The sequence below is a fragment of the Aythya fuligula genome, chromosome 9, assembly GCF_009819795.1.
Source record: "Aythya fuligula isolate bAytFul2 chromosome 9, bAytFul2.pri, whole genome shotgun sequence".
In the NCBI taxonomy this organism is placed as follows: domain Eukaryota; kingdom Metazoa; phylum Chordata; class Aves; order Anseriformes; family Anatidae; genus Aythya; species Aythya fuligula.
In genome coordinates this window covers 26178973-26193344 of record NC_045567.1, presented here as the reverse complement: position 1 = coordinate 26193344, position 14372 = coordinate 26178973, and the positions used below count along the sequence as shown (strand labels likewise).

At 44.5% G+C, this 14372-nt stretch overlaps 1 long non-coding RNA gene across 1 annotated transcript in view; it reads left to right on the top strand.

Moving 5' to 3' along the window:
• The window catches only part of LOC116492302, a 65902-nt gene extending 56525 nt beyond the window's left edge, over nt 1–9377 (top strand). The window contains exons 3-6 of the long non-coding RNA XR_004253592.1: nt 1271–1435; nt 1708–2772; nt 3567–3750; nt 8848–9377. This is a non-coding gene — a long non-coding RNA (uncharacterized LOC116492302). The remainder of the gene's footprint in view (nt 1–1270; nt 1436–1707; nt 2773–3566; nt 3751–8847) is intronic.
• The last annotated feature ends 4995 nt before the right edge of the window (nt 9378–14372 follow it).

Here is a 14372-nt window from a genome sequence, read left to right as displayed (position 1 = left end):
CACTGTGTTGGTCATGTTTCTCAAATTCTTTTCTAAAAAGAGGTGTGACTGTTTGGCCAGCTGAAGTAATCCGATTGGCAGGAGGGAAACTTAGTTCAACGGGCAGAATTTTAAAAACACTGTGGTTCTTTGTTTAACAGCCAGATTCTACACAAATCAGCTCCAGCTCTGAAATAATTTTTCTCCCCACCCTCATGCATCAGCCTGTCCTGGTTGGTGTTGCTGCTCCTCATTGCACCCCAGCTCTGACAGTCTGAGATGGGTGAGAACACGGGCTAGCTGGCCGGCACGGTGGCTCCGCTTCTGCTCAGGGATGCTGCTTAACCTTTCTCTAATTTTTTCAGAGTACTCTTTGCTTATGCACTCCTTGGGTTCCAGGCTTTGCATTTTGTATCATCAACAGCCTTGGAGCTTTTTTTTCCAGAAATATTTCTTCTTTTCTCCTTGCCTGTGCTCCTCTTTATACCTTTTCTGCTTTGAGAAAAGTATCACTATTGGTTACCAGGTCCCTCTTTAGTTGGAATGTCACTTAAATCTGTATTCCTTCTGAGGAAAATTGGAGGAAGCAGGGGAATGGTCAGGACAGAGCCAAAGCAGAGGTGGTCCAGCGGCAATGTGCAGAGCCAGAGTGAAGCAGCCCTTGTCCTGCTGCAGCCTCCAGTCCTTCCCCAGGTGTGCCTGGGCCCTGTGGTCATTTCAGAGCGGGAGCAGCAAGTTCGGCTCAGTCCCACTAGAAAGAATGCACCTCAGGAGCTGTGCAATGCACTGGAAGATTGGTCCCAGGTTTTTTTGTTCGGATTGAATGAATAACACAAACGAAAACTCCTGAAGGTTACAGTAATGGAAAATAACAATTAATATTGTTGTTTAGCCAATGTTTTACATCACGTAGAGATCAGATGTTTAGCAATAACACTGATTTACAATGACAAATATATGACTGCCCTAATTACCTACTGCCAGGTTTTACCACCCTTTTTACTCAGTGAGTGGTTTTCCTGGCTGGGCGCGGTCCTACTGACTGTGATCAAGGCAGGGACCTGGCTGATGGAAAATGAAGGTGTGCAGCAAATATTTCTCTTGTCTCAGTCTGGCAACAGTGCTATTATGATTTGCATCTGTCATGCACTCATCTTTTGCTTGCTTTTTCAAACGTACCTTCATAATCTTAAATAAGTGCAGCTGCCATTGAAACTCTAGGCAAAACTGCATTACAAATGTTACCTTATTTTCTGCTGCCATTTGATTTATCATTGGCTTTCCATTTCAGATCTGCTGCTTTCTGTTTGGAGCCTTTATTGTAGGAAAATCCGCACATGAAGAAAGGAAGAAACAAGAAAATGGAAAACAAACCAGAGTTATGTCCATTAAATTCTTCTGGGGAAATGCTGGCCTGCCTTCTTCAAGTATTCAGACCTGCTGCAGAATATGCAAGGTAAAAATAGCAAGCAGAGCACTAAAACGAAGAGGGAATAAAGATTAACACAGAGGACCTGGTGGCCTAAATATAGACAATTCTGCCCTTCTCCAGTGACTTACAGTAACAGAGGAATTATACAGACAGCATAATTTGGCCAATACCCAAAGTATAACACAGAGATCTGACAGCAGCTAGAAAGTGTGGCATTCTATTTGGCACAGCTGTCATGTTGTACTAAGCCCGTTACTTCCCTTTAATCCTAATTAATGCTCTTTCTTTCCACTCAGGCAGGTTCTCTGGTCAGCAGTAATTCTGGGGTCTGGTTCTGCTCTCCCTCAAGAGCTGTCAGTCTTCAGGCAGCCTGTTGCTTTGTGCTCCTTCCACACAGGAGCAGACGAACTCATAATGAAACATTACTGATACTAAAGAGAACTCCTGGCATCCACCTCTGCAGAAGAAACTGACTTATCATTCATTGAAGACATCTGCACTTATACAGGGAATGCATACTCACACAACAGTGCCAAGCCAAGGCTACCATTGGAGGAGAGGGACAGAAAAGGGAGAGGAAAAGGGGTGGAGGAGAGGAGAAGGATGAGAAGGAAAAGAGGAAGAGGTGAGGGAGATGTTCCCCTGCTACATACAGATGCTGCACTGCCTTCCAAAACAGCCCAGCCTGTGGGTTGCCCTGAGAGTGCCTGTTTAGCCACCCTTGGAGGAACTGCCACCTGACCTCCTCCAGTTGGGCTCCGTTTTGACCCTAAACCTATAAAACTTTTGCAGTCTTTAAATACTGAAATGGTTTGCTCTTTTTTTTTTTTAATTATTATTATTATAGATATTACTCAAAATAGACCTGCAAGTGCAAGTTTGAAATGTTTCATTTCAAACACAGGTACAACATAAATGCAGTTGGAGTGGAACTTGTCTTGCATCAAGAAATCAAAGCAGGCATGAAGGAAGAGAGTACGTTGTGCTGAACAGTGGGGCAAGATGGATTGACCATATGTTGGTATTCAGGACTTTATGCAAATTCTGTGTCTATGAAAGTTACCTAATTAAGTTGAGTTCCTGAAACATCTCAAATGGGGATTTACACAAATTGTCTTTGAACTGATGCTCACTGCTGCTACCTGCACATGTCCAGGAACTGCTTGGCTGCACGTGTGGCTGAGCCACCCAAGGCAGCTGTGGTGCAGCAGGAGCTGGAGGGGGCACAGCACCAACATGACACCAGTTCCTGGTGCCTGTGTTTGCTGTGGAGACACCTGAGGAAGGTCTTTTCTCAGAAGAACTGTGCCTTACAGAGTGTGCAGGAGGGTCTGTCTCCACTTCAGCTGTCAGCCAAACAGGTGAGTAACAAATCTCCAAAATCAGAGTTTTTCAGCTCAAGAGTAGTAGAAGAAGGTGAAACTGGCACTGCTCAGCTAAGTGTGGATCTTTCTGTGTAAATCAACCCTGATGGCTGAGAAATTGAAGTTGGTAGATGTAGCTAAGCCTTTTAAAAGGTGTCAGAGGTAATCCATTGATCTATTGATCTATTTTTTTTTAACCAGACAACCTCTTGAGAGCTGTGTATGTGTAATTATTGATTCTGATCTTTTATGGTCTGCAAATGTTGGGAATAGTGAATACTGTCCAGAAGATTGGAAACATTTTTGAGGTCTGGTGCCTCTACTGGAAATCTTTGAAATAGTTTGCAAGAATATAGTTAAAGCAATACAGTCAGCCTTGAGTAATTTAGTTGTCTCCCCCTGAGGAATCAATAATGACAACTATTGGAGACATTGCTGGGTTGCATGGACCTCTGACAAACTTTATGTCCTTATGTTTTCAAAAGTATCTAGTACTGGAGCCAGTCTGTGTTCTCCGGAAAACCTTGATGCCAAGAAGCCACTTTCATTATCTTGATTTGTGCAACATTATCCCAGTTGTACCAGCACAGGTGCAGATCCTTGTGCAATAATGACAATTTGCAAAAGTTACTTTCTGTGGAAGCTGTAGGAATAATCAACAGATCTTAGTAACCCCAGGCCACAGGCAGCAGGAGGAAGGAACAACACACTGCTATAGAATCACAAAATGCTTTGGGTTGGAAGGGACTTAAAAAAATATATATAATTTGTCTTGATTTGTTCCCATTTAGTGCATGTCCCAGAAGGATATCCTTGAGCTTTTTCCAGTCATCTTGCCTCTGACAGCTACTCCAAAAGCAACAAATGTCTAGCAAGCATCCAAGTGCCCTGCAAACCAATGAACCTTATCTTCAACTTGAATCTGGAGCAACTGTAGTGAATAAATCAGTTTTTCTGCATTTGATCTGATATGTGGTAGGTGACTACTTTGTACAGTACTTATAGTATGATGCCTTAAAAACTTGAAACCTGGGAAGAGCTGCAATATCTTGCCAGAAATTCAGATGACCATGAGGAGCCTTTGTTCAACACTTAGCCATTTACGTACATAGACAGCATTGATCATCTGGTGTACACAGAAAACCATGTGAAGCTTCAGAGGAGAGCTGTAGATATGTTCCTTGTTCTTCAGAGGTCACTTGGCAACACTGCATGGAAGTTGGGATTATGTGACCATCCCAAGGCTTTGACGCATCAGTTCATTTAAATCCAGTTTTAATTTCCTATTTATTATCACATAGCTTATTGGTTTGTTAGAGACACAAATTTGTAGTGCCTGGAAGGAAAAGCTAGAGTGTCAACTCACCTTTAACTTTAGACTTTGGAGAAACCTCACAGAAAGCAATCAGAGATCTCCAGGTTTAAAAGCCCTGCTGTTTGTTTGTCTACTTGCTGTGCATGTGTGTCTGTGTTTAGAGACGTGTTTTTGTTTGTTTGTTTATTTCTTTGTTTGTTTTCCCAAAAGCTCGGAAGTGGCTGAGAATTATAAGAATCTACTGAAATGTGTATTTGAAAATCTCATCCATTCTCGGGGCAACAGTAAACTATACCGATTTTGTAAGAACAGACAAATTTTGAAGGTATGAGCCTTTGATGCTTAGCCCCAAAGCACTGCCATGTGGCCAGGCATTCTCATCCACAGGCTGGGATTTCTCAAGAGGTGCCAGCCCAGCTGTTTGTACAATTACAGACTTCTACAAAGCTACCTCATTTTTCCCCCAATTTCAGTGTGTTTTCGTTTAACAAATAAAGTAGCTGGAAAATTACCCAGAAATATCTGACCTTTGGAAAGACCTCTAAGGCACAGTGCAATTACCTGATGTTCACTGAACTGGTTCACGTGGTTCCCACTCTGAGTGATTTTCTAGGTTCACCCAACTGTGAAGAGGGGTCTGGTTATATGGAGGAGGGCAAAGGAGAGAATAAACTTCATGAAGGAGCAAGAAATCCGCCAGGGAATTTTACAACTTAAGTTTGCTTCAAGGGAAAGAAAGGGCAAGTAAAGGTACTCACTCAAGTCAAAGAAGCTTTTTGGATTTGAACTTCAAAAGGAAGTAACAGAGGAAAGATCTGAGGTATCAGTAGCTTTTAGTATAAACTGTTTCATTGCATTAGGCAGGCATTGCAGACTACATCAAACTTAGCTTTTTTAGCCACATGACCAATTCTGTTTTTTTTTTTTTTTCTTCTTTTTTTTTTTTTTTTTTTTTTTTCCCCCAAGTATGATAAAAATCTAACAAAAATGACATTTTTCACTTTCAGCTTTTCCTTCCTTCTGCCTTTGCTTTCACTGCACATGGGATAACTTGGCTATCCCATCACCTGTGTTCACTCCAGGGGCTTGCCATGGTGTTTCTGCAGCCCTTTCTATTGCATGTTCCTTGACACTGGAACAAAGTATGTGAGTTATCTGGCGCTGCAATCTCTATTAGGCTTTAGGGAAAATATCTTTCTAAGGAAATAAATTCCATGGTTGGCACAAGTGTGCCTCTACTATGCATTCTTTTTTTTTTTTTTTTTTCTTTTTTCATCAGTGGAAGGTGTAAGCAGGTGTACATAAAAGTATGACTTTGATAGCTTTGTATTGGCAGAGACGCAAAGTGGTGTTTTTGCCTGCTGTCCCCTCTGCTCTGAACTGCCAGCAGCACTAGAGAGGAATGCAGGGAGACGGACCTTCGTACTTCGTGAGAACTGTAATATCTGAAAACTTGAAAACTGCTTAAAACTAGGGAGATGGATTTCTGTCTTTGATGAGAGAGAGCACAGTATGCAAAAGGACGTACGTTTGCACAAAAGAAAATTATTTTGAATACTTTTGGAATAGAAGGACTTCCACAAATAAAAGCAAGTAGTCAGTGCCCCTTCTGCCTGTGTTATTGAGCAAAAGGAACAAATTCTCTGAGACTGGCTAGAAAGAGAAGAACATCATCATGGAACTGTAGCAATGAAGCAGTTTCTAAATATTTGGTGTAATATCTTTCCAATAAAAGACATTTCAGAATTTACATTTGAGATAGTAGCTTCTACGTGTAAACTCTAAATCTACACAGAGACAAATCAAAAATTTTGATTACTCCAGTCTTTTAATCTTACTGTATAAAACAGCAGTAACCTCCTGAGTCCATGGAGAATCATAGTCTGTTCTGCCTGAGAAGTCCTTTGATGACAGAAAGTTTCACGGGGTACAAGGTTTGATTGTGCCCACTGTGGTCTACAGCATGCATCTGGTTTATGACTGAAGTCCTCTTCTCTAGGGACTTTAACCATGATTTCCTAATGGTGAGTGCTCCCATACTCCAAGGCATGGCATCAACACCTGGAATTGCACACAGGTGCCTAAAACTGAAATCAAACACTAAGGTGCTCGTGAGCCTTGTAGCTGCCAGCGCAGCTGTGGGGCGCATACCACGGAGCCCAGCCTCAGCCCCACTGGGACCTATGACCTTGGCCTCCTGAGGAAGCTGTCCTGGTCCTTGCAGGTGCAGGATGTGCTTTCAGCTGCCATCCCAGCAGTCATGGCAGTTGTCTGTGGCACAGGAAACCCCAGGACCACATTTCTGCTCTGCCTGGAGGTGTGAGGGCTTCAGGCAGGGCTGGCCTGCCAGTCCCTCAGCAGGAGGGTAGTGCTGCGCCGGCTGGCTCCACCTTGCACATGATACCGAGCCTTGCGTGGGGCCAGGTGCTAGAACCCAGCTCTGCAGTGAGGCTTTTGGTGGATTTGGTTGTGAAGCCGGTACTGGTGTTGCTCCAAGCACGGCTGTGACACCCAGCATGAGGTGGAGTAACTTCCACCAGAGGCTGCATGCTTTACCTCAGGATCCAGGCACTACCCAAGTGAACAGGATGGGGCTGAGTCCTTATCTAACCTCAGTTAGATCCCTGCTCCTGGTGGGAGCCCTGCCTAAGCAGTGGGTTACTCAGTGACGGAGGCTCTGTGCAGGCTGGGGCACCCACCTCCAGGAGGCGGCTTGTGACTATGAATGGTGCCTCCACAGGAAGAGGGACAGTGGTGGTAGGCAGGCAGTGACCTGGCTCACCATGGAGCAGTGGGTCCCAAAGCATGGACTGATTGCACTTTTTTTGTTGACATGTCATGGGACTGTTCCCCTTACTGATATGTGGGATCAACATGCAGAGTTTAAATTTGGATCCTAAGTGTTAGCATCAAGTTTCCACACACTTTTGTGTCTTTGGATCTGCTGTTTTTCCACACAAGCTCATGAAGTGGGAATAAAACTGTCCTTTGGGACAAAAGCAGAACATCTTAAAAATAGGTTCTCACATAAACTCTGAATCACAGAATCACAGAACTGTAGGGGTTGGAAGGGACCTTGAAAGATCATCGGGTCCAACCTGATGGAGGCTGAGGTGCCCTGAAAGCAGTAATCTTTCGTCAGTGTTTGTTTTCAAGCTCAGGAACAACTCTGAGTGAGACTCACCTCAGTTCAGGGATACAGAAAGGAAAATAATATGTTAGAAGTAAAAGAGAACCCTGCATAAGAAGATTTTTCAGAAAGCCATTTCTTACCCTAGGTAAGATTTTCAGATCAAAGTGAATAGTTATTCAGGAAAAGAGTGAAGCACATGGTTAGAACACCAGCTCCCAGACTTTCTCTGGCGGCAGCCACACTGGAAGACTAGTTTAGTCTAAGCTCATAGCAGCATCAATAGGGAAGAGGTGGAATTCATCAGGCCAGTGCCTCCTGTTTTAGGAGGCTGAGCAATGCGCACAGGTCCATGCTCCTGAATTCACGCCCGTTCTGGCATTTTGTCTGCCTGATACTTAAGCCTATGCACTTATCTTGGTCTATGCAAAGTTCACCAAGGTCTGCCAAGCCTACAACAGTTACTTACGGGCCACAGATGGATGCCTCAACTTACTGGAGAGATTCATGGAAGTTTTCTGTCTTCCTGTAATGCATACTGCTTGTTAACAGCTGATCCTGAAAAGGAGCTGACATAAGGGCATCAAGGAGTATGGTTTTACAGACATGCACTCCCTGCATTTCTGACTGAAAGAATGTGTGCTGAGTAGTTAAACTACGACAGAGAAACTGAAATATTTGAGAGGCTTATACAGGATCCTGCTTTTAACTATCTGTAGCCCTCTTTGGAGAAGGGTTGTAGTTAGTACATGCTTTTAGCTTGAATTTGCACTTCTTCAGTCTGGAAGGAAGAATGGAAGAAATGTTCTGGGCACAAATTCCATGTACATCTCACACCATCTGCTAATAGCATGTGTGAGCCACTCTGCTGCCAGAAACCGAGGAACAAAGACAACATCATTATGGAGAAAATTGCACTGCTCCAAAAATGAGACTCGTGCTACAGATAATTTGATAGTTCCCTGCCTGTTGGGGCCAAGGTTGGGGCCAGGTCCTGTTTGCCTGACACTTGCATAAAGCCAGGATAATGTCACTGAAACCAGTGAGGGACCTTACAGAGGCAAAGCTGTTCCTGCTGAGCCTAATGAGCAAGTACATGTAAGTTTTATAATCAGTTTAGTATGATGTCCTTGTTGGAATCTCAGAAATGAAATCTGTATGTGTGTCGAGGTGTGTGTGTGTGGGGGGGATAAGCCTTAATTGTGTGATACCCATCAGTCTTTAACACTGCAACAAGGGTGATGGGACTGAGACACCCTGTTCTCAAAGTGTAAGCCCCTGGCAGGCGGTGTGTGGCTGGCTCCCTCCTGCTGCTCAGGAGCAGGGACACAGGTGAAATCCCCAGGGGGTGAGCATGAAAACCAAGACTTACAAATGTGACTTTTGAGCTGTAACCCAATCTCTCTCCTTTCCATATGGCTGGCATGGTAAAGTCAAAAAAAAAGAGAAATTTTGCTCAGAACAGCACTTCAAGGCCCTCTGTTGTGTGCTGGGTAACAAATGGGACTGGTTATGAGGAAGAAAATCGTGAAACATAAATTTGTAAGTCAGGCTAAACAAGTAAGTAACGTGGAAAAAATACATACAAATGACTGTAGATTTTTTTTTCTTCCTTTCTTTGCTACAGGCTATTAGAAAAGACCCTGGTCCACAACCATCTCTCTGTGAGTAGTGCTCTCTGTAACTGCCTGCAGTCAGCTGAGCTTCATCCTCCTCCAGGATCCAGACTCTGATGTTTCAGAAGAATGTTATTGGTAGATCTCAGAGGTGTTTAAGTTTCAATGTGGAGCTGGTACAAGCACTACCTGATCGCTCTGATAGTCCTCTCAAAGGCAGAACAGAGGGAAATTTATGCCTTAGCAGACTGGAGTGTATATTTGCACCATTACTGATGGAGCAGGAGGAGGCATGAAATAAGAGGGTTTCTGCATGGCCCACACTATTTTGAGGTCCCTCTTTCTGCTTGGAAAGCTTCCTTTCTTTTTCAGTGGTATGTGTAATGCTGGAAACTGGCACCAAGTTTCCTGCTTGATATTACATTATGAAGTAGTTGATAACATTTTTAGGAAGGGAGGGTGAGCTCTTTTTAAATAGCCTTTGCTTCTTTCAGGTTTCTTATTTCCCTGTTTGTAAATTAGAGCAATTGTATTTGTGACAGTCCTGGATGAATGCAAGCACAAAGCTAGCCGGAACAATGCAGTTACTGCAGGCATCCACTGTGATCTGACACGCTGGCACCGAATTCTGGGCGAGCCAGGCAGATTACGTACGTGCAGAGAATGCAATGTTTCTACCAAAGATGTGCAATCTTCTGGTTCTTGCATCACTCAAACCTGCCACATTTCCACAGATCTCACAGATACCTGGGGACAGGTTTTTATTTCCTTATTCACAGGTAATAACTCTGCTTCACCGTCATTGTAGCTTTCATGGCTACAGTTTTGTAAGTGTAAGGATCTGGCGCTTAGATAAATGCATGACCGACTCTTACGCAGCAATGCAGACATCAGCATGTGTGCTGAGATACAATAAAAAATCATGCAACCTCCTCACCAAGTGCCAACTTGGTTCTGTGGAGGAAACCCATGTGGGAGTAGTGCTGTGACCACAGCACTCCTTGGGTGTTCTCTTTCCCCCACATGTTGCAGCAGATGGCTCGGATGCACGGGCTCCTTCCCATTGCCCTGACCAAACACGATGTCCTGTGCTTGCAGGCACCACCAGAAGGCTGTGTCTGTGCAGCCCAGATGGACTGAATTACATGGATGTGTAATCTTCCCAATGGGGATGATGGTGCAGCATCCTTACAAGTTTGATAGTCAGAATGTAAGGTCCTGGAGCTGGAGTTACTCTTCTCTTTCTTGCTTCTTCCCAGCATAATGCTCATGTGTTTGCTGATGCACAGAAGCACTGATTTCCTCTCAGTTGCTCACTGAGCAGTGTGGCTGCAGTTTGACACTCATGTTCGTGGTCCTTCATGTTAAACTGCCTGGACAGTATAAATTGCTTCAGCTGGTGGCTGAGCTTACGAGGCCGTTCTGTGGTCTGGGCTGAATATTGCTGCTGAGGCTGTGTACATTACTTCCAGGAATCAAAAATGCTGTTATTTCATCAATTTTCTCCTGAAATTATTTTCTAATATGTAAACTAATTTTCCTTGAGTTAGTTTCAGGGCTCTCCTCCTTGTAAAATCCACCTGTCATGATTTTAAATAACTCTTCCCCCTCTGAGGTATAATCACCTTGGATCACATTTTTCTCCTCTTTGCTTCAAATGAAACAAATTCACCTATTTTTTTTTTTTTTTTTTTTTTTTTTTTTTTTTTAAATGATGTGTCAGTGCTTTATCACTTTAGTCACCCAATGACTTGTTTTGTTTTAGATCTCCAGAAAGGTAATATTCTACACTAGTATTACAGAGTTTCATGGGAAAGTTCTTATATGTGTTATTATGTGTGTTGATGAATCACACATTCCCTCTGTACCAACAGAAACCTTTCTGGATGAAATTTTCTCTGTGAAAGATACAAAGTCAGCATTCCCAAATAGTGGCATGTTCTTGTCATCAAAACAAAGTGGTCTGGTGACAGGAAAGCACCAAGCAAATCCCCCAGAGCTCAGGCTGTTCTTATTCTTCATTCAAAGCAAGCAGTTTTCCTTGGAGAGGTGAATTTGTATCCACTCATGATCCTCTCAGTGCTGAGGAGCTGTCTTTGGCATTAATAGGCATCTAATAACCATTAAATACCGCATTGACAGAAAGATGAAGAAGTGTCCCCCATCCTTCATCCTCTCACACACAGGCCTGCCCGGCAGCAAGGGACAAGCCAGGCAGGTGGAGGGCAGCCAGCATGATGAATGAGGAGCCACTAAGTGTGGAGGCAGGAGCAGCAGTCACTGCAGACAGCATCTGTGAGGCCTGCATTAACATCAAGGAGCAAGGAAGGAAGGCAAGAAACAGCACAATGGAGGACAAAGGTGAAGCAGAGGGTAAGGAGGAGAGGCAGAAGGAGCACTGTAGTCTTGGGGTGAGGAGAGGTGCCAAGAAAGGAAACATGGTCATCAGATATACACGTATGTCCTCTCTTTTGATGCATTCCAGACTTTTAAGCTTCACCACTCATTTGTGCCAAGGCTTTCCCCTTCATCCTCTCTATGAAGCTGAGCCTAGTCCTCCTCCTGAGCACACTCACCAGAGCTAACAGGACCTGTTGTGCCACCAGCTAAATGCACATCCATCCACGAGCCAGGCTTTTATTTGCCTGTCCACAATGCAGTCAATAAGCAAGGGAGGCTAAGGGATGCTAGCAACTGTCAAACTGCTAGGTAAATCTGCTAGTTTCAGAACTAATAGAATTGCAAACTCTACTAGGGCATGCAGCTCTTCAAAAGTAAACATTCATTTACAGCAGGATCATAAAAATCTTTGGGGAACTCAAGAGCAAGGTTGCCTATGGCTTTTTGCCCTTTCTGTCTCCGGGAGCTGTTGCTCAATGAGGGAGTATGTGGTGTTTTGTGTGAACTGAGGGGTAACTGTGAGCAGCTACTTAAATAGCCCTGATTATATTTGGAGAAGGCTGTTCCCTGAAAGTGGCTAGAATCTGTGAATAAACATGTTGCCACAGGTGACCACCTGATCTGTGCATATGGGCCTAAAAAAAGCCAGTTTACTAAGTTTAAATACCTCAAAATAATCTGAGCAGACACCAGACGCCAATAACTGTGCCTGCTCCAACACTTAACTTAATGCAAGATATAAAAAGCAGCATTGTACAGGGGCTTTGTAGTGGCAGAGCACGCGGCTGGGGTTCCTGTGGCATTGCAGACTGACCACATAACATTCAGTCAGTCCATAAAGCACTCCTGGGGAGACTGGTGGGCTTTAAAAATAGGCATTAAATACCACATTGACACAAAGATGAAAAAGTGGTGAGGCCCTGTGAAGAGAGGGATGGAGAAATCCAGTTTATCCAGCTTATGTTATTTAACGTTTTTGCAAACACAGTGAACGTCTGCTCGGCAGCTCATACTTGTAGGAGCATGGTCCTGCTCCGTGTGCCAGGTGAACACATGGAGGGACGGCACCATCCTGCTTCCCCCCTCAGACCCAGGCTGGCTGCTCAGCCCTCGGGGATCACCAGCATGCAGTAGGGTAGAGAGGCTGCACGAGGCATGGGGCACCCAAAATGTGCTTTCTCTCTCCGGTCAGGCTCTCTCGCCACCCGAGGCACCTTTCAGGAACCCGCTGAACCATGTGCTCCCCTCTATGAGCTCTGGCAGGACCCAGAGGGCCAGCCCCACAGATGGGATGCAGGAAGAAGCCACCAATGCCCAGGCCTTCCTTGCTGCTGATGGGCAAGGAGGGGGTAGTGGGCTCAGCCCATACTTTTCAGCTTACACAATGTACCTTTTGCACTAGGCTGCTGAAGTTTTTGAAACAGCCTGTGACAGAGGGGACAACGCTGAAGCTGTTCAGCATCTGTGAGAGTTGAAAAGTTCACGGTGACAGCTGAGATAAAGCCAGCCAGGCTCCACGCCCTGCCCTGCCCGCACTCCTAGCCTCACCGTGCAAACGCCCCACAGCCTTGCCCCACCACTGAGCGTGTATAGCTTGAGCCTGACTTAAAATTAACATCTCTGTGTAAAGTCAGTACATAATTATTGTTTATTATGACAAGGAAGTAGAGAAGGTCTAGAAATATGCCTTGTGCTTTTCTGAATTAACCTTGTGGCTTTTTGAACATGCAGACAAATTTCTGAATATTGGTGGCAGTCATCACCCTGTGCTGCCCTCCTGTCTGCCAAGAACAAGGATCACCCCCAAGGTTCCTGTGCTCAGCAGGGCTGGCAGTGCTCCCAGTGCTCTCTGGGCTGCCCAGTACAGTACAGGTTTGCCCGTGTGCAGCGGCTGCTGGTTTGGCACTGACAGCCTTGCCCCATGCCCAGGCCTGCCAGCTGGGTGGCCGCAGCTGCTTGTGACCCCCAGCCCTATAGGCAGACACTGCGTCTTGCTGCTTCTTCCTCCCCAAGAGGTTGTACCAGTGCCAAAGCCTTTCTCAGCCTCCACACAGACCCAGCTTCCCCATCAAACTCCTCTTATCTGGTTATTTCTCCTCATTGCTTCCCTCTGGTATCACTCTAGAGTTATCTCTGAATTTCAGCCTTGGTTTGCAGATAGCAATGAACTGTTCTAGAGAACAGCAGAGGGCAGGGGACTGTACCTGGGTCACCTCTAGAATCTGTCATAGACCAGTCAATTTAAAGACAATTTCCAATGAAATTAGTGACAGCCAGTTTTGAGTAAAACGTTCAGCTGAATATTTCTGTCAAACTGGTGCCCAGCGAAGCCCAGGGACAATGTGGGCCCAGCAAGCTGGTGACACCGCCTACGTCACGGACAACAGCACTTGGATTTTGCCAGTCTGCTGGATGGGGAACACCACAGCAGTTTTGTGAGACCCCGCACATGGAGGAGCAGACAGCAAGGACATGAGATAAGCACGAGGAAGGGAGAAACATTCTGAATACTGATGAACAACATATTCTGGTCATGAATACCTTGGGACCAGAGCCCACGTGTGAATGCCTGTAACGTACTTCACGCCCCCAAAATACATGTAAAATATAGGAACTCCTATAGGAAGTTCCTATAGGAACTCCTTGCTCTGTTTTTTGGCAACGGAAAGGTCAAGCATCTATATTTTTAGATATTCTGAACTACAGTTACCTGGGATCTCTGAAAACCAGGCCAAAGAGAATCACTTCACTTGTGGGCTATCTTGCTAAGGATTCATTTTTGCTAATGAAAGGATTATTTAGATTCTGCTGTTTGCTGTTTGGCCAGCAATCAAGTATGGTTTTTACCCCCTGACTGCATGCTCAGAGGGAAATAAAAGGTTTTGCTCTCAGAAATTAGGACTAGCTATGCTATTCAGAGTGAAGTCTGGACTTGCCCAAAATTTATCCTATACCAGTTTATTGCCTTGGACAAAAAATGCAGAATTCTGTCAGCTTTAAGTTCTTTCTCTATCTCTCTCTTTTTCTTTCTTTCTCTTTTTCTTTCTTTCTTTCTTTCTTTCTTTCTTTCTTTCTTTCTTTCTTTCTTTCTTTCTTTCTTTCTTTCTTTCTTTCTTTCTTTCTTTCTTTTTCTTTC